The sequence below is a fragment of the Eschrichtius robustus genome, chromosome 1 (genome assembly GCF_028021215.1).
Source record: "Eschrichtius robustus isolate mEscRob2 chromosome 1, mEscRob2.pri, whole genome shotgun sequence".
In the NCBI taxonomy this organism is placed as follows: domain Eukaryota; kingdom Metazoa; phylum Chordata; class Mammalia; order Artiodactyla; family Eschrichtiidae; genus Eschrichtius; species Eschrichtius robustus.
In genome coordinates this window covers 145,384,321-145,402,480 of record NC_090824.1, presented here as the reverse complement: position 1 = coordinate 145,402,480, position 18,160 = coordinate 145,384,321, and the positions used below count along the sequence as shown (strand labels likewise).

General features: G+C 54.5%; 6 non-coding genes across 6 annotated transcripts; all 6 read right to left on the bottom strand.

The window, feature by feature from the left end:
• Positions 1–2,309: 2,309 nt before the first annotated feature.
• LOC137778071 (small nucleolar RNA SNORD116) lies at positions 2,310–2,401 on the bottom strand. Its single transcript, XR_011076727.1, has one exon. It is a non-coding gene; the product is annotated as a small nucleolar RNA SNORD116 (small nucleolar RNA).
• A 2,939-nt stretch (positions 2,402–5,340) lies between these two features.
• On the bottom strand, positions 5,341–5,432 carry LOC137753126 (small nucleolar RNA SNORD116). Its single transcript, XR_011071391.1, has one exon. It is a non-coding gene; the product is annotated as a small nucleolar RNA SNORD116 (small nucleolar RNA).
• A 2,408-nt stretch (positions 5,433–7,840) lies between these two features.
• On the bottom strand, positions 7,841–7,932 carry LOC137777445 (small nucleolar RNA SNORD116). The gene has a single exon (XR_011076522.1). It is a non-coding gene; the product is annotated as a small nucleolar RNA SNORD116 (small nucleolar RNA).
• A 2,926-nt stretch (positions 7,933–10,858) lies between these two features.
• Positions 10,859–10,950, bottom strand: LOC137753309 (small nucleolar RNA SNORD116). Its single transcript, XR_011071444.1, has one exon. It is a non-coding gene; the product is annotated as a small nucleolar RNA SNORD116 (small nucleolar RNA).
• Positions 10,951–13,356: 2,406 nt separating this feature from the next.
• On the bottom strand, positions 13,357–13,448 carry LOC137778043 (small nucleolar RNA SNORD116). Its single transcript, XR_011076718.1, has one exon. It is a non-coding gene; the product is annotated as a small nucleolar RNA SNORD116 (small nucleolar RNA).
• Positions 13,449–16,374: 2,926 nt separating this feature from the next.
• Positions 16,375–16,466, bottom strand: LOC137753121 (small nucleolar RNA SNORD116). The gene has a single exon (XR_011071390.1). It is a non-coding gene; the product is annotated as a small nucleolar RNA SNORD116 (small nucleolar RNA).
• Positions 16,467–18,160: the final 1,694 nt, after the last annotated feature.

Here is an 18,160-nt window from a genome sequence, read left to right as displayed (position 1 = left end):
GCCATGGGTCAGGAAATGCAGCCAGTTCTCAGGGCATCAAAGCTCGTGTTCCCCGAGAAAAAACCAGAAGGTGAGGATGTAGCCCCGGTGCACACGTTCCCGTCGCCAAACCTTTAGGTTTAGCACAGAAGTGTCGCTTACCGCAACAAGGGTTAAAGCAGGATCCTCATGGAATGCACGCCAGGACCCCTCCGAGACTCCTTCGCCTGGCCTCGCCTTGCCACGCCGTCCTCCTTTCAACGGGCATCAGGGATTATACGGATGGCCCCAGGCTGCTGCTGGCATTCTTTCCCTGGCATTCCACCTGGCTCGGGTGAGAGAACACACGCAGGCTTGAGGAGGGTGCACGGGCGCAGCGAGGGAAAGGTCGATACCACCCAGTGATGTGTGTTCTATCTCTCCTCAACATTTCATTTGCTGTCCATCTTGCCTGTGTTTACTCACCCAAACGTGAAAGCATCGTGGCACATGCGCCTACATAGCGTGTGGCCATCAGGACAAAGAGCGCCGCCGACCAACAAGACCCTGGCCTCGGGCCCTGAAATTCCTCTCCTGAGCAATCTGCCCTGCATCACAGCAAAACGATGTCTTCCTGATCCCCTGAGACACCCTCAGGACAACTGGGCCCCCTCAGCCTAAGAACAAGTGCCCTCTTTGGCAACAAACACGGCCTTGGCACTTTTGATTCCACACAGTGGACACACCCTCAAGGGGAGAGATCTTCCACAAGGGAAGGGCCCTTGGCCGAATATGACGACCTCCATCAAAAGCTGCTCGTAGGGACCCGTGACAAAGGGCACCTGAGGAACGCCTGGACTGATCAAGGGAGACTCACCAGCAGGCATACTTCCTGGTCTCCTGCCAAGCCAGAGGAACTTCCTAGGACCGCCACCAAAGCTAATGGCAAGGGAGCCATTCCAATGCCCAAAGTGGCGGGGCAAACCCTTGCAGCAACTGGGTATCTTATCGTAGCACCTTGCACATTGTCTTTCTTCCCTTCAAGGACAAGACCTTGGAGAAACCATGAGACCCAGGTCCTCCAGAACCAACGTGTCACCCACAGCCGTGCAATGAGGGAACGCCTCCAACATCCTGGACCCTTGAACCGGCATGACTTCTCTGGCTTGAAGCCATGCATGCTGCAGATCACAGGCTCGCAGCACCAGAAGGCGGCAGGACAAAATGACCCCTGCAGCACACATTCACTCCAGCCCTTAAACCTGTAACATTTCCTTGGCAGCCAACTCGCTTCTTTCTGCATGGTTGGGCCCAAAGACCTCCCGGGAGAGCTCCAAACCTTATGGAATGCTATGCCGAATGGGTATAGCAATGACGCTGGGCTGTCCTAAGGAACACCTTAACATCCTCAACATAGGGGCAAGGAGGCCACACAGGGACAAAACATCCCAACGGCTCCAAATCGGGCCCAGTGAGAAGACACCATACTGTGCCGTGAAGGCACCATTCACTGGAACAAGGACCCGCCGTGAAGCACATTGAGAAAGGAGAGGAAAAGGTTGGGATGGTCCATGAATGTGCACCTGTATTCCTTCCCTACACGGGACTCCAAATGCTCCTGAAGATATCCCAAAAGAGTTCCGGGAACCCTATGTCCACCGACCATCTATCCACCCAACAGTAAGCCTGTGGGCTTAGCCAACACTCTCACGTGTATTTCCCGCTCGCCTTGCCTTCCTCTCTCCACCAGGACCCAAACGAATCCACCCCTCACCTAAGTAGCTTGATGTCCCCTGGATTTGCCTAAGGCATTTTCCAACCTCTCCACACACAACACACAAGCAGGACACAACCCAAGGAGGAGCCAACAGCGTCGCCCAAATCTGTGGGACGGTGGTCCATTTGATTTCCCCTGACCATCAGGGCAAATGTAAACTACATCCCACCTCCCAAGCTGAACATGACATAGAAGCCTGGCCTGGCCAGGACTCCTTCTCTGACCCTGAGTGCAGAGACTTCTGCTTCCTTGCGGGAACAAGGCAACGACCTGAGCTCGAGGGTGGCCTGTAGATCTCGAGGGGAAGCCAGAGGAGTACCAGTGGCTCACGCTTCCTTTCATACCTGCATACAGACCGCGGCAGGATATAGCAGTTTTGGCTAGACTCAGGTGTCCAGAGACATCAAGTTGTCCTTAGCCTTCCCATGTAGATGGACATCCCAGGCTCCTTTCCACATGGCTCTTTCTGCACGAGAAGCCCGCCACCCTCAACTTGAACAATGTTGCTGCACACGCCCACAGTAGCAAATGCGACATGGACCTCTCCCTAATTTTCCTTTGGGAGCCACGTGCTGGACCTCAGTTAGGATGAGAAGATGGTAGGTATTGCTCATTCATTTTGTTTAGATTTTGAAGGAATGCATTTATGGGAGTCATCATCGATCCACGCAGCTGCTCAAAGGCTGGACGTGCAAAGTCGCGGATTGTCAGCAAGCTAAAACCTCTCAGCAGTAGGGAGCGGCCAGACTCGAGCCACGGGGCAGAAAGTGCACCCAAGTCTCAGGGCATTGGAGCTCGGGTTCCCCAGGAAGAGCCCGGAATGTGACGGGGTAGTCTCGCCGCACAAGTCCCCGTGGCCAAACATCTAGGTTTCTTCAAAGAAGTTCCGTTTACCCCCACAAGGTTTCTACCACGAACCTTGTCAAGCCAGAGGCGATGCCCTTGGGTCGTACAGAAAGCTATTGGCATTGGAGATATTCCAATGCCCAAACTGGCAGGGCAAACCCTTGCAGCAACTGGGTAACTTGCCCTGGCGCATTGTATTTTCGCCCCCGGGCCTGTCAGTGACATGACCGCGGAGAAACCTGAGACCCATTCATTGGTTCAGAGTTCCAAGCAGTGCATTTATGGGAGTCATCATCAATCCACCTGCTCAAAGGCTGCACGTTCAAAGTTGCAGGCTCCACCGCAGGGCAGCCAACGATCTCAATCATGTCAGCAGTCAGGAGCGGCCAGAGCCGACCCACGGGGCTGCCAATGGAGCTAAGGATCATGGCATCGGATCTGGGGTGCCACTGGAGGAGCCAAGAAGGTGAGGGTGTAGTCTCAGGGCACAAGTCCCCGTGGCCAAACATCTAGGTTTCTGCAAAGAATTTCCACTCACCACCACAAGGTTCCTACGAGGATCCTCAAGTACTTCACGCCAAAATCACTCTGAGACTCTTTTGCCTCGACTTGCCTCAACTTGCCGCACTGTCCTCACTTCGCCAGGTTTCATGGACTATACAGAGGGCCCCATGCTGCTGCAGGTGTTTGTTCCCGGGCACTCCACCACCTGCCTCAGTGTGACAGAACACAGGGATGTTTGAGAAAAGTGAACGGGGGCACAGAGGCAAAGGGTGATACTGCCCAGCGAAGTGCGCTGCGATGTGCGCTATATCTCCCCTCAACATTTCATTTGCAGCCCATCATGTCTGTGTGTCCACAGCCAAACGTGAATGCATCATGGCACAGATGCCTTCAGAGTGCACGGGCATCAACACAAAGAGCACGGCCGTCCATCAAACCCCTGGTATGGGCCTTGAACTTCCCCGCCTGAGCCGCCTCCCCACCGACACAGCATAGGGATGTCATCCTGAACCGCTGAGACACCCTCAGGGGAAATGGGATTACTCAGCGTAAGAGCCACTGCCCTCTGGGGAACCAAACCACTCCTGGCGCATACGCTTCCACACAATGGACTCAGCCTCAAGGGGAAATGTGGTCCCTGAGATCTTCCACAAGGGAACGACCCTTGGACAAATGTCACGACCTCCAACAAAAGCAGCTTGTAGGGACCGGTGACAAATCGCACCAGAGGAACTCCTGGACTGAATAATGGAGATTCACCTGTAGCCATACTTCCTGGCCTGCTGCCAAGACTGGCAACCTACCCTTAGCCCACACACAAAGCTAATGGCACGGGAACCATTCCGATGCTCAACGCGGCGGGGAAACCCTTGCAACAATGGTGTAACTTGCAGTGGTGTCTGGCACTTTCACACTCTGGGCCCATCAGTGACGTGACATTGGGGAAACCGTGAGGCCCAGGTACTCTACAAGCAACTTGTTACCCACAGCCATGCAACGAGAGAACCCAGACAACAGCCTAGACACTTGAACCGGTATGATTTGTCTGGCCTGTGGCCAGGCTTGCCGGATAGCACAGTCTCGACGCACCAGCGGGTGGCAGGAAAAATGACACCCACACCACACATTCTCTCCTGCCCTTAAAACTGTAGCCTTTCCTTGGCAGCCGACTCCCTTGTTTCTGCATGGTTGCGCCCAATGACCTCCTGGTAGTGCTCCAATCCTCAGGGAACACTATGTGGGCCGTGTATAGAAATGATGCTTGGCTGTCCTCAGGAACACCTTCACATCTTCAACACAGGGGGAACGTGGCCAGACAGGGACAAAACACCCCAAGGCCTCCAAATCGGCCCCCATGAGAAGACACCATAGTGTGCCATGAAGGCAACCTTTCGCTGGACAGGGACCCGCCATGAAGCAAATCGACCAAGGAGAGGAAAGAGGCGGGACAGTCCACAAATGTGCTCCCGTATTCTCTCCCTACACGTGCCTCCAGATGCTTCTGAGGGAATCCCAAATGTATTCCGGGGACCCCATGGCCACTGTCGATCCATTCACCCACCAGTAAACCTGTGGGCTTAGTCAGCCATCTCACGTGTCTCTTTCACTCGCCTTGCCTTACTCTCTCTCCACCGGGATCCCAACGTGTCACGGCAAGATGCCAGAGCCACCCCTCACCAAGGAAGCTTGCCGTGACCAAGCTTGACTAAGGCATTTTCCAGCCCCTTCACACAGCACACACAAGCAGGACACAACCCGAGGAGGAGCCATCAGATTGCCTAAACTCCCAGGAACAGTGGCCCATTTGATTTCTCCCCTCATCAGGGGAAACCTAAATTGCATATGGTCTCCCAAGCAGAACATGACAAAGAAGCCAGCCCTAGGCCTGGAATCCTGTTCTGACCCTGAGCCTACAGACTTCTGTTTCTTTGAGGCCACAAGGCAATGAGCAGCAGGTGGGGGCAGCCTGTAGAACTCAAGCGCAGGTGGCAGAACCAGCAATGGCGCACGCTTCCTCTCCTACCTGCATGCTGAACCGTGGCAGGGGACAGCAGTCCTGGCTAGACCAAGGAACCCAGAGACGGCACGCTGTCCCACGCCTTCCCACCTGCATTGGCATCCCAGTCTCCTTTCCCAATGGCTCTTCTCCCCATGAGATGACCACAACCCTCAACTTGAACAACGTGGCTGTGGACACCCACGGCCGCAAATGCAATGTGAACCTCTCCCTACTTTCCTTTTGGGAGCCACGTGCTGGACCTCAGTTCCAACGAGGAGACGGTAGGGATTTCTCACTCATTTTGTTCAGATTTCCAAGGAATGCATTTGTGGGAGTCATCATCGATCCAAGCACATGCTCAAACGTTGGACATGCAAAGTTGCAGATTCCACCATGGGACGGCCAGCGAGCTGAATCATATCAGCGTACAGAAGTGGCCAGAGCCGAGCCATGGGTCAGGAAATGCAGCCAGGTCTCGGGGAATCAAAGCTCGTGTTCCCCGAGAAAAGACCAGAAGGTGAGGGTGTAGCCACGGTGCACACGTTCCCGTCGCCAAACCTTTAGGTTTAGCAAAGAAGTGTCACTTACCGCAACAAGGGTTAAAGCAGGATCCTCATGGAATGCACGCCATGACCCCTCCAAGACACATTGGCCTAGCCGCGCCTTGCCACGCCGTCCTCCTTTCAACGGGTATCAGGGATTATACGGATGGCCCCAGGCTGCTGCTGGCATCCTTTCCCTGGCATTCCACCTGGCTCGGGTGAGAGAACACACGCAGGCTTGAGGAGGGTGCACGGGCGCAGCGAGGGCAAGGTCGATACCACCCAGTGATGTGTGTTCTATCTCTCCTCAACATTTCATTTGCTGTCCATCTTGCCTGTTTGTACGCACCCAAACTTGAAAGCATCGTGGCACAGGCGCCTTCAGAGCGTGCGGCCGACAGGACAAAGAGTGCCGCCGACCAACAACACCCTGGTCTCGGGCCCTGAAATTCCTCCCCTGAGCAATCTGCCCTGCATCACAGCAAAACGATGTCTTCCTGATCCCCCGAGACACCCTCAGGACAACTGGGCCCCCTCAGCCTAAGAGCAAGTGCCCTCTTTGGCAACAAACACGCCCTTGGCACTTATGATTCCACACAGTGGACACACCCTCAAGGGGAGAGATCTTCCACAAGGGAAGGGCCCTTGGCCGAATATGACGACCTCCATCAAAAGCGGCTCGTATGGACCCGTGACAAAGGGCACCTGAGGAACCCCTGGACTGATCAAGGGAGACTCACCAGCAGGCATACTTCCTGGTCTCCTGCCAAGCCAGAGGAACTTCTTAGGACCGCAACCAAAGCTAATGGCAAGGGAGCCATTCCAATGCCCAAAGTGGCAGGGCAAACCCTTGCACCAACTGGGTATCTTATCGTAGCACCTTGCACATTGTCTTTCTTCCCTTCAAGGACAAGACCTTGGAGAAACCATGAAACCCAGGTCCTCCTGAACCAACGTGTCACCCACAGCCGTGCAATGAGGGAACACCTCCAACATCCTGGACCCATGAACCAGCATGACTTCTCTGGCTTGAAGCCACGCATTCTGGAGATCACAGGCTCGCAACACCAGAAGGTGGCAGGACAAAATGACCCCTGCAGCACACATTCACTCCAGCCCTTAAACCTGTAGCATTTCCTTGGCAGCCAACTCGCTTCTTTCTGCATGGTTGGGCCCAAAGACCTCCGGGGAGAGCTCCAAACCTCAGGGAATGCTATGTCGACTTGGTATAGCAATGACGCTGGGCTGTCCTAAGGAACACCTTAACATCCTCAACATAAGGGCAAGGAGGCCACACAGGGACAAAACATCCCAACGGCTCCAAATCGGGCCCAGTGAGAAGACACCATACTGTGCCGTGAAGGCACCATTCACTGGAACAAGGACCCGCAGTGAAGCACATTGAGAAAGGAGAGGAAAAGTTTGGGTTGGTCCATGAATGTGCACCTGTATTCCTTCCCTACACGGGACTCCAAATGCTCCTGAAGATATCCCAAAAGAGTTCCGGGAACCCTATGTCCACCGACCATCTATCCACCCAACAGTAAGCCTGTGGGCTTAGCCAACACTCTCACGTGTATTACCCGCTCGCCTTGCCGTCCTCTCTCCACCAGGACCCAAACGAATCCACCCCTCACCTAAGTAGCTTGATGTCCCCTGAATTTGTCTAAGGCATTTTCCAACTTCTCCACACACAACACACAAGCAGGACACAACCCAAGGAGGAGCCAACAGCGTCGCCCAAATCCGTGGGACGGTGGCCCATTTGATTTCCCCTGACCATCAGGGCAAACGTAAACTACATCCCACCTCCCAAGCTGAACATGACATAGAAGCCTAGCCTGGCCAGGACTCCTTCTCTGACCCTGAGTGCAGAGACTTCTGTTTCCTTGCGGGAACAAGGCAACGACCTGAGCTCGAGGGTGGCCTGTAGGTCTCGAGGGCTAGCCAGAGGAGTACCAGTGGCTCATGCTTCCTTTCATACCCGCATGCTGACCGTGGCAGGGGATAGCAGTTTTGGCTAGACTCAGGTGCCCAGAGACGTCAAGTTGTCCTTAGCCTTCCCACGTAGATTGACATCCCAGGCTCCACTCCACATGGCTCTTTCTGCACGAGAGGCCCGCCACACTCAACTTGAACAATGTTGCTGCACGAGTGCACAGTAGCAAATGCGACATGGACCTCTCTCTAATTTTCCTTTGGGAGCCACGTGCAGGACCTCAGTTAGGATGAGAAGATGGTAGGTATTGCTCATTCATTTTGTTTAGATTTCAAAGGAATGCATTTATGGGAGTCATCACCGATCCACGCAGCTGCTCAAAGGCTGGACGTGCAAAGTCACGGACTGTCAGCAAGCTCAATCCTCTCAGCAGTAGGGAGCGGCCAGACTCGAGCCACGGGGCAGAAAGTGCACCCAAGTCTCAGGGCATCGGAGCTCGGGTGCCCCAGGAAGTGCCCGGAATGTGACGGTGTAGTCTCACCGCACAAGTCCCCGTGGCCAAACATCTAGGTTTCTTCAAAGAAGTTCCGTTTACCCCCACAAGGTTTCTACCAGGAACCTTGTCAAGCCAGAGGCGATGCCCTTGGATCGTACAGAAAGCTATTGGCATTGGAGATATTCCAATGCCCAAACTGGCAGGGCAAAGCCTTACAGCAACTGGGTAACTTGCCCTGGCGCCTTGTATTTTCGCCCCCGGGCCCGTCAGTGACATGACCGCGGAGAAACCTGAGACCCATTCATTGGTTCAGAGTTCCAAGCAGTGCATTTATGGGAGTCATCTTCAATCCACCTGCTCAAAGGCTGCACGTTCAAAGTTGCAGGCTCCACCGCAGGGCAGCCAACGATCTCAATCATGTCAGCAGTCACGAGCGGCCAGAGCCGACCCACTGGGCTGCCAATGGAGCTAAGGATCATGGCATCAGATCTGGGGTGCCACTGGAAGAGCCAAGAAGGTGAGGGTGTAGTCTCAGGGCACAAGTCGCCGTGGCCAAACATCTAGGTTTCTGCAAAGAATTTCCACTCACCACCACAAGGTTCCTACGAGGATCCTCAAGTACTTCACGCCAAAATCACTCTGAGACTCTTTTGCCTCGACTTGCCTCAACTTGCCGCACTGTCCTCACTTCGCCAGGTACCATGGACTATACAGAGGGCACCATGCTGCTGCAGGTGTTTGGTCCCGGGCACTCCACCACCTGCCTCAGTGTGACAGAACACAGGGATGTTTGAGAAAAGTGAACGGGGGCACAGAGGCAAAGGGTGATAACGCCCAGCGATGTGCGCTCTATCTCCCCTCAACATTTCATTTGCAGCCCATCATGTCTGTGTGTCCACAGCCAAACGTGAATGCATCGTGGCACGGATGCCTTCAGAGTGCACGGGCATCAACACAAAGAGCACGGCCATCCATCAAACCCCTGGTATGGGCCTTGAACTTCCCCGCCTGAGCCGCCTCCCCACCGACACAGCATAGGGATGTCATCCAGAACCGCTGAGACACCCTCAGGGGAAATGGGATTACTGAGCGTAAGAGCCACTGCCCTCTGGGGAACCAAACCACTCCTGGCGCATAGGCTTCCACACAATGGACTCACCGTCAAGGGGAAATGTGGTCCCTGAGATCTTCCACAAGGGAACGGCCCTTGTCCAAATGGGACGACCTCCAACAAAAGCAGCTTGTAGGGACCGGTGACAAAACGCACCAAAGGAACTCCTGGACTGAACAATGGAGATTCACCTGGAGCCATACTTCCTGGCCTGCTGCCAAGACTGGCAACCTACCCTTGGCCCACACACAAAGCTAATGGCATGGGAACCATTCCGATGCTCAACGCGGCGGGGAAACCCTTGCAGCAATGGTGTAACTTGCAGTGGTGTCTGGTACTTTCACACTCTGGGCCCATCAGTGACGTGACATTGGGGAAACCGTGAGGCCCAGGTACTCTGCAAGCAACTTGTTACCCACAGCCATGCAACGAGAGAACCCAGACAACAGCCTAGACACTTGAACCGGTATGACTTGTCTGGCCTGTGGCCAGGCTCGCCGGATACCACAGTCTCGACGCACCAGCGGGTGGCAGGAAAAATGACACCCACGCCACACATCCTCTCCTGCCCTTAAAACTCTAGCCTTTCCTTGGCAGCCGACTCCCTTGTTTCTGCATGGTTGTGCCCAATGACCTCCTGGTAGAGATCCAATCCTCAGGGAACGCTATGTGGGCCGGGTATAGAAATGATGCTTGGCTGTCCTCAGGAACACCTTCACGTCTTCAACACAGGGGGAACGTGGCCAGACAGGGACAAAACACCCCAAGGCCTCCAAATCGGCCGCCATGAAAAGACACCATACTGTGCCATGAAGGCAACCTTTCGCTGGACAAGGACCCGCCATGAAGCAAATCGACCAAGGAGAGGAAAGAGGCGGGACAGTCCACAAATGTGCTCCCGTATTCTCTCCCTACACGTGCCTCCAGATGCTCCTGAGAGAATCCCAAATGTGTTCCGGGAACCCCATGGCCACCGTCGATCTATCCACCCACCAGTAAACCTGTGGGCTTAGCCAGCCATCTCACGTGTCACTTTCACTCGCCTTGCCTTACTCTCTCTCCACCGGGATCCCAATGTGTTACAGCAAGATGCCAGAGCCACCCCTCACCAAGGAAGCTTGCCGTGATCAAGCTTGACTAAGGCATTTTCCGGCCCCTTCACACAGCACACACAAGCAGGACACAACCCGAGGAAGAGCCATCAGATTGCCTAAACTCCCAGGAACAGTGGCCCATTTGATTTCTCCCCTCATCAGGAGAAACCTAAATTGCATATGGTCTCCCAAGCAGAACATGACCAAGAAGCCTGCCCTAGGCCTGGAATCCTGTTCTGACCCTGAGCCTACAGACTTCTGTTTCTTTGAGGCCACAAGGCAATGAGCAGCAGGTGGGGCAGCCTGTAGAACTCAAGCGCAGGTGGCAGAACCAGCAATGGCGCACGCTTCCTCTCCTACCTGCATGCTGAACCGTGGCAGGGGACAGCAGTCCTGGCTAGACCAAGGAACCCAGAGACGGCACGCTGTCCCACGCCTTCCCGCCTGCATTGGCATCCCAGGCTCCTTTCCCAATGGCTCTTCTCCCCATGAGATGACCACAACCCTCAACTTGAACAACGTGGCTGTGGACACCCACGGCCGCAAATGCAATGTGAACCTCTCCCTACTTTCCTTTTGGGAGCCACGTGCCGGACCTCAGTTCCAACGAGGAGACGGTAGGGATTTTTCACTCATTTTGTTCAGATTTACAAGGAATGCATTTGTGGGAGTCATCATCGATCCAAGCACATGCTCAAACGTTGGACATGCAAAGTTGCAGATTCCACCATGGGACGGCCAGCGAGCTGAATCATATCAGCGTACAGAAGTGGCCAGAGCCGAGCCATGGGTCAGGAAATGCAGCCAGTTCTCAGGGCATCAAAGCTCGTGTTCCCCGAGAAAAGTCCAGAAGGTGAGGGTGTAGCCCCGGTGCACACGTTCCCGTCGCCAAACCTTTAGGGTTAGCAAAGAAGCGTCGCTTACCGCAACAAGGGTTAAAGCAGGATCCTCATGGAATGCACGCCAGGACCCTTCCGAGACTCCTTCGCCTGGCCTTGCCTTGCCACGCCGTCCTCCTTTCAACGGGTATCAGGGATTATACGGATGGCCCCAGGCTGCTGCTGGCATTCTTTCCCTGGCATTCCACCTGGCTCGGGTGAGAGAACACACGCAGGCTTGAGGAGGGTGCACGGGCGCAGCGAGGGAAAGGTCGATACCATCCAGTGATGTGTGTTCTATCTCTCCTCAACATTTCATTTGCTGTCCATCTTGCCTGTGTGTACGCACCCAAACGTGAAAGCATCGTGGCACAGGCGCCTTCAGAGCGTGCGGCCATCAGGACAAAGAGCGCCGCCGACCAACAACACCCTGGTCTCGGGCCCTGAAATTCTTCTACTGAGCAATCTGCCCTGAATCACAGCAAAACGATGTCTTCCTGATCCCCTGAGACACCCTCAGGACAACTGGGCCCCCTCAGCCTAAGAGCAAGTGCCCTCATTGGCAACAAACACGCCCTTGGCACTTATGATTCCACACAGTGGACACACCCTCAAGGGGAGAGATCTTCCACAAGGGAAGGGCCCTTGGCCGAATATGACGACCTCCATCAAAAGCGGCTCATAGGGACCCGTGACAAAGGGCACCTGAGGAACCCCTGGACTGATCAAGGGAGACTCACCAGCAGCCATACTTCCTGGTCTCCTGCCAAGCCAGAGGAATTTCCTAGGACCGCAACCAAAGCTAATGGCAAGGGAGTCATTCCAATGCCCAAAGTGGCGGGGCAAACCTTGCAGCAACTGGGTATCTTATCGTAGCACCTTGCACATTTTCATTCTTCCCTTCAAGGACAAGACCTTGGAGAAACCATGAGACCCAGGTCCTCCAGAACCAACGTGTCACCCACAGCCGTGCAATGAGGGAACGGCTCCAACATCCTGGACCCTTGAATCGGCATGACTTCTCTGGCTTGAAGCCATGCATGCTGGAGATCACAGGCTCGCAGCACCAGAAGGGGGCAGGACAAAATGACCCCTGCAGCACACTTTCACTCCAGCCCTTAAACCTGTAGCATTTCCTTGGCAGCTAACACGCTTCTTTCTGCATGGTTGGGCCCAAAGACCTCCAGGGAGAGCTCCAAACCTCAGGGAATGCTATGCCGAATGGGTATAGCAATGACGCTGGGCTGTCCTATGGAACACCTTAACATCCTCAACATAGGGGTAAGGATCCACACAGGGACAAAACATCCAAACGGCTCCAAATCGGGCCCAGTGAGAAGACACCATACTGTGCCGTGAAGGCACCATTCACTGGAACAAGGACCCGCCGTGAAGCACATTGAGAAAGGAGAGGAAAAGGTTGGGATGGTCCATGAATGTGCACCTGTATTCCTTCCCTACACGGGATTCCAATTGCTCCTGAAGATATCCAAAAAGAGTTCCTGGAACCCTATGTCCACCGACCATCTATCCACACAACAGTAAGCCTGTGGGCTTAGCCAACACTCTCACGTGTATTTCCCGCTTGCCTTGCCTTCCTCTCTCCACCAGGACCCAAACGAATCCACCCCTCACCTAAGTAGCTTGATGTCCCCTGGATTTGCCTAAGGCATTTTCCAACCTCTCCACACACAACACACAAGCAGGACACAACCCAAGGAGGAGCCAACAGCGTCGCCCAAATCCGTGGGACGGTGGCCCATTTGATTTCCCCTGATCATCAGGGCAAACGTAAACTACATCCCACCTCCCAAGCTGAACATGACATAGAAGCCTGGCCTGGCCAGGACTCCTTCTCTGACCCTGAGTGCAGAGACTTCTGTTTCCTTGCGGGAACAAGGCAACGACCTGAGCTCGAGGGTGGCCTGTAGGTCTCGAGGGCAAGCCAGAGGAGTACCATTGGCTCATGCTTCCTTCCATACCCGCATGCTGACCGCGGCAGGGGATAGCAGCTTTGGCTAGACTCAGGTGCCCAGAGACGTCAAGTTGTCCTTAGCCTTCCCACGTAGATGGACATCCCAGGCTCCTCTCCACATGGCTCTTTCTGCACGAGAAGCCCGCCACCCTCAACTTGAACAATGTTGCTGCGCGAGCCCACGGTAGCAAATGCGACATGGACCTCTCCCTAAATTTCCTTTGGGAGCCACGTGCTGGACCTCAGTTAGGATGAGAAGATGGTAGGTATTGCTCATTCATTTTGTTTAGATTTCGAAGGAATGCATTTATGGGAGTCATCACCGATCCACACAGCTGCTCAAAGGCTGGACGTGCAAAGTCGCGGACTGTCAGCAAGCTCAATCCTCTCAGCAGTAGGGAGCGGCCAGACTCGAGCCATGGGGCAGAAAGTGCACCCAAGTCTCAGGGCATCGGAGCTCGGGGGCCCCAGGAAGCGCCCGGAATGTGAAGGTGTAGTCTCGCTGCACAAGTCCCCGTGGCCAAACTTCTAGGTTTCTTCAAAGAAGTTCCGTTTACCACCACAAGGTTTCTACCAGGAACCTTGTCAAGCCAGAGGCGATGCCCTTGGGTCGTACAGAAAGCTATTGGCATTGGAGATATTCCAATGCCCAAACTGGCAGGGCAAACCCTTGCAGCAACTCTGTAACTTGCCCTGCCACCTTGTATTTTAACCCCCGGGCCGTCAGTGACATGACCGCGGAGAAACCTGAGACCCATTCATTGGTTCAGAGTTCCAAGCAGTGCATTTATGGGAGTCATCCTCAATCCACCTGCTCAAAGGCTGCACGTTCAAAGTTGCAGGCTCCACCACAGGGCAGCCAACGATCTCAATCATCTCAGCAGTCAGGAGCGGCCAGAGCCGACCCTCGGGGCTGCAAATGGAGCTAAGGATCATGGCATCGGATCTGGGGTGCCACTGGAAGAGCCTAGAAGTTGAGGGTGTAGTCTCAGGGCACAAGTCGCCGTGGCCAAACATCTAGGTTTCTGCAAAGAATTTCCACTCACCACCACAAGGTTCCTACGAGGATCCTCAAGTACTTCACGCCAAAATCACTGTGAGACTCTTTTGCCTCGACTTGCCTCAACTTGCCGCACTGTCCTCACTTCGCCAGGTTCCATGGACTATACAGAGGGCCCCATGCTGCTGCAGGTGTTTGTTCCCGGGCACTCCACCACCTGCCTCAGTGTGACAGAACACAGGGATGTTTGAGAAAAGTGAACGGGGGCACAGAGGCAAAGGGTGATACCGCCCAGCGATGTGCGATCTATCTCCCCTCATCATTTCATTTGCAACCCATCATGTCTGTGTGTCCACAGCCACACGTGAATGCTTCGTGGCACGGATGCCTTCAGAGTGCACAGGCATCAACACAAAGAGCACGGCCGTCCATCAGACGCCTGGTATGGGCCTTGAACTTCCCCGCCTGTGCCGCCTCCCCAACGACACAGCATAGGGATGTCATCCTGAACCGCTGAGACACCCTCAGGGGAAATGGGATTACTCAGCGTAAGAACCACTGCCCTCTGGGGAACCAAACCACTCCTGGCGCATAGGCTTCCACACAATGGAATCACCCTCAAGAGGAAATGTGGTCCCTGAGATCTTCCACAAGGGAACGGCCCTTGGCCAAATGGGACGACCTCCAACAAAAGCAGCTTGTAGGGACCGGTGACAAAACGCACCAGAGGAACTCCTGGACTGAACAATGGAGATTCACCTGTAGCCATACTTCCTGGCCTGCTGCCAAGACTGGCAACCTACCCTTAGCCCACACACAAAGCTAATGGCATGGGAACCATTCCGATGCTCAACGCGGCGGGGAAACCCTTGCAGCAATGGTGTAACTTGCAGTGGTGTCTGGTAGTTTCACACTCTGGGCCCATCAGTGACGTGACATTGGGGAAACCGTGAGGCTCAGGTACTCTGCAAGCAACTTGTTACCCACAGCCATGCAACGAGAGAACCCAGACAACAGCCTAGACACTTGAACCGGTATGACTTGTCTGGCCTGTGGCCAGGCTCGCCCGATACCACAGTCTCGACGCACCAGCGGGTGGCAGGGAAAATGACACCCACGCCACACATCCTCTCCTGCCCTTAAAACTGTAGCCTTTCCTTGGCAGCCGACTCCCTTGTTTCTGCATGGTTGCGCCCAATGACCTCCTGGTAGAACTCCAATCCTCAGGGAACGCTCTGTGGGCCGGGTATAGAAATGATGCTTGGCTGTCCTCAGGAACACCTTCACGTCTTCAACACAGGGGGAACGTGGCCAGACAGGGACAAAGCACCCCAAGGCCTCCAAATCCGCCCCCATGAGAAGACACCATACTGTGCCATGAAGGCAAACTTTCGCTGGACAAGGACCCACCATGAAGCAAATCGACCAAGGAGAGGAAAGAGGCGGGACAGTCCACAAATGTGCTCCCGTATTCTCTCCCTACACGTGCCTCCAGATGCTCCTGAGGGAATCCCGAATGTGTTCCAGGAACCCCATGGCCACCGTCGATCTATCCACCCACCAGTAAACCTGTGGGCTTAGCCAGCCATCTCACGTCTCTCTTTCACTCGCCTTGCCTTACTCTCTCTCCCCCGGGATCCCAACCTGTCACGGCAAGATGTCTGAGCCACCCCTCACCAAGGAAGCTTGCCATGACCAAGCTTGACTAAGGCATTTTCCAGCCCCTTCACAGAGCACACACAAGCAGGACACAACCCGAGGAGGAGCCATCAGATTGCCTAAACTCCCAGGAACAGTGGCCCATTTGATTTCTCCCCTCATCAGGAGAAACCTAAATTGCATATGGTCTCCCAAGCAGAACATGACAAAGAAGCCTGCCCTAGGCCTGGAATCCTGTTCTGACCCTGAGCCTACAGACTTCTGTTTCTTTGAGGCCACAAGGCAATGAGCAGCAGGTGGGGGCAGCCTGTAGAACTCAAGTGCAGGTGGCAGAACCAGCAATGGCGCACGCTTCCTCTCCTACCTGCATGCTGAACCGTGGCAGGGGACAGCAGTCCTGGCTAGACCAAGGAACCTAGAGAGGGCACGCTGTCCCAAGCTTTCCCACCTGGATTGGCATCCCAGGCTCCTTTCCCAATGGCTCTTGTCCCCATGAGATGACCACAACCCTCAACTTGAACAACGTGGCTGCGGACACCCATGGCCGCAAATGCAATGTGAACCTCTCCGTACTTTCCTTTTGGGAGCCACGTGCTGGACCTCAGTTCCAACGAGGAGACGGTAGGGATTTCTCACTCATTTTGTTCAGATTTCCAAGGAATGCATTTGTGGGAGTCATCATCGATCCAAGCACATGCTCAAACGTTGGACATGCAAAGTTGTAGATTCCACCATGGGACGGCCAGCGAGCTGAATCATATCAGTGTACAGAAGTGGCCAGAGCCGAGCCATGGGTCAGGAAATGCAGCCAGGTCTCAGGGCATCAAAGCTCGTGTTCCCCGAGAAAAGACCAGAAGGTGAGGGTGTAGCCCCGGTGCACACGTTCCCGTCGCCAAACCTATAGGGTTAGCAAAGAAGTGTCGTTTACCGCAACAAGGGTTAAAGCAGGATCCTCATGGAATGCACGCCAGGACCCCTCTGAGACTCCTTCGCCTGGCCTCGCCTTGCCAAGCCGTCATCCTTTCAACGGGTATCAGGGATTATACAGATGGCCCCAGGCTGCTGCTGGCATTTTTTCCCTGGCATTCCACCTGGCTCGGGTGAGAGAACACACGCAGGCTTGAGGAGGGTTCACGGGCGCAGCGAGGGAAAGGTCGATACCACCCAGTGATGTGTGTTCTATCTCTCCTCAACATTTAATTTGCTGTCCATCTTGCCTGTGTGTACGCACCCAAACGTGAAAGCATCGTGGCACAGGCGCCTTCAGAGCGTGCGGCCATCAGGACAAAGAGCGCCGCCGACAAACAACACCCTGGTCTCAGGCCCTGAAATTCTTCTCCTGAGCAATCTGCCCTGCATCACTGCAAATCGATGTCTTCCTGATCCCCTGAGACACCCTCAGGACAACTGGGCCCCCTCAGCCTAAGAGCAAGTGCCCTCATTGGCAACAAACACGCCCTTGGCACTTATGATTCCACACAGTGGACACACCCTCAAGGGGAGAGATCTTCCACAAGGGAAGGGCCCTTGGCCGAATATGACGACCTCCATCAAAAGCGGCTCGTAGGGACCCGTGACAAAGGGCACCTGAGGAACCCCTGGACTGATCAAGGGAGACTCACCAGCAGGCATACTTCCTGGTCTCCTGCCAAGCCAGAGGAACTTCCTAGGACCGCAACCAAAGCTAATGGCAAGGGAGACATTCCATTGCCCAAAGTGGCGGGGCAAACCTTGCAGCAACTGGGTATCATATCGTAGCACCTTGCACATTTTCATTCTTCCCTTCAAGGACAAGACCTTGCAGTATCCATGAGACCCAGGTCCTCCAGAACCAATGCGTCACCCACAGCCGTGCAATGAGGGAACGCCTCCAACATCCTGGACCCTTGAACCGGCATGACTTCTCTGCCTTGAAGCAATGCATGCTGGAGATCACAGACTCGCAGCATCAGAAGGCGGCAGGACAGAATTACCCCTGCAGCACACATTCACTCCAGCCCTTAAACCTGTAACATTTCCTTGGCAGCCAACTCGCTTCTTTCTGCATGGTTGGGCCCAAAGACCTCCGGGAAGAGCTCCAAACCTCAGGGAATGCTATGCCGACTGGGTATAGCAATGACGCTGGGCTGTCCTAAGGAACACCTTAACATCCTCAACATAGGGGCAAGGAGGCCACACAGGGACAAAACATCCAAACGGCTCCAAATCGGGCCCAGTGAGAAGACACCATACTGTGCCGTGAAGGCACCATTCACTGGAACAAGGACCCGCCGTGAAGCACATTGAGAAAGGAGAGGAAAAGGTTGGGATGGTCCATGAATGTGCACCTGTATTCCTTCCCTACACGGGATTCCAATTGCTCCTGAAGATATCCCAAAAGAG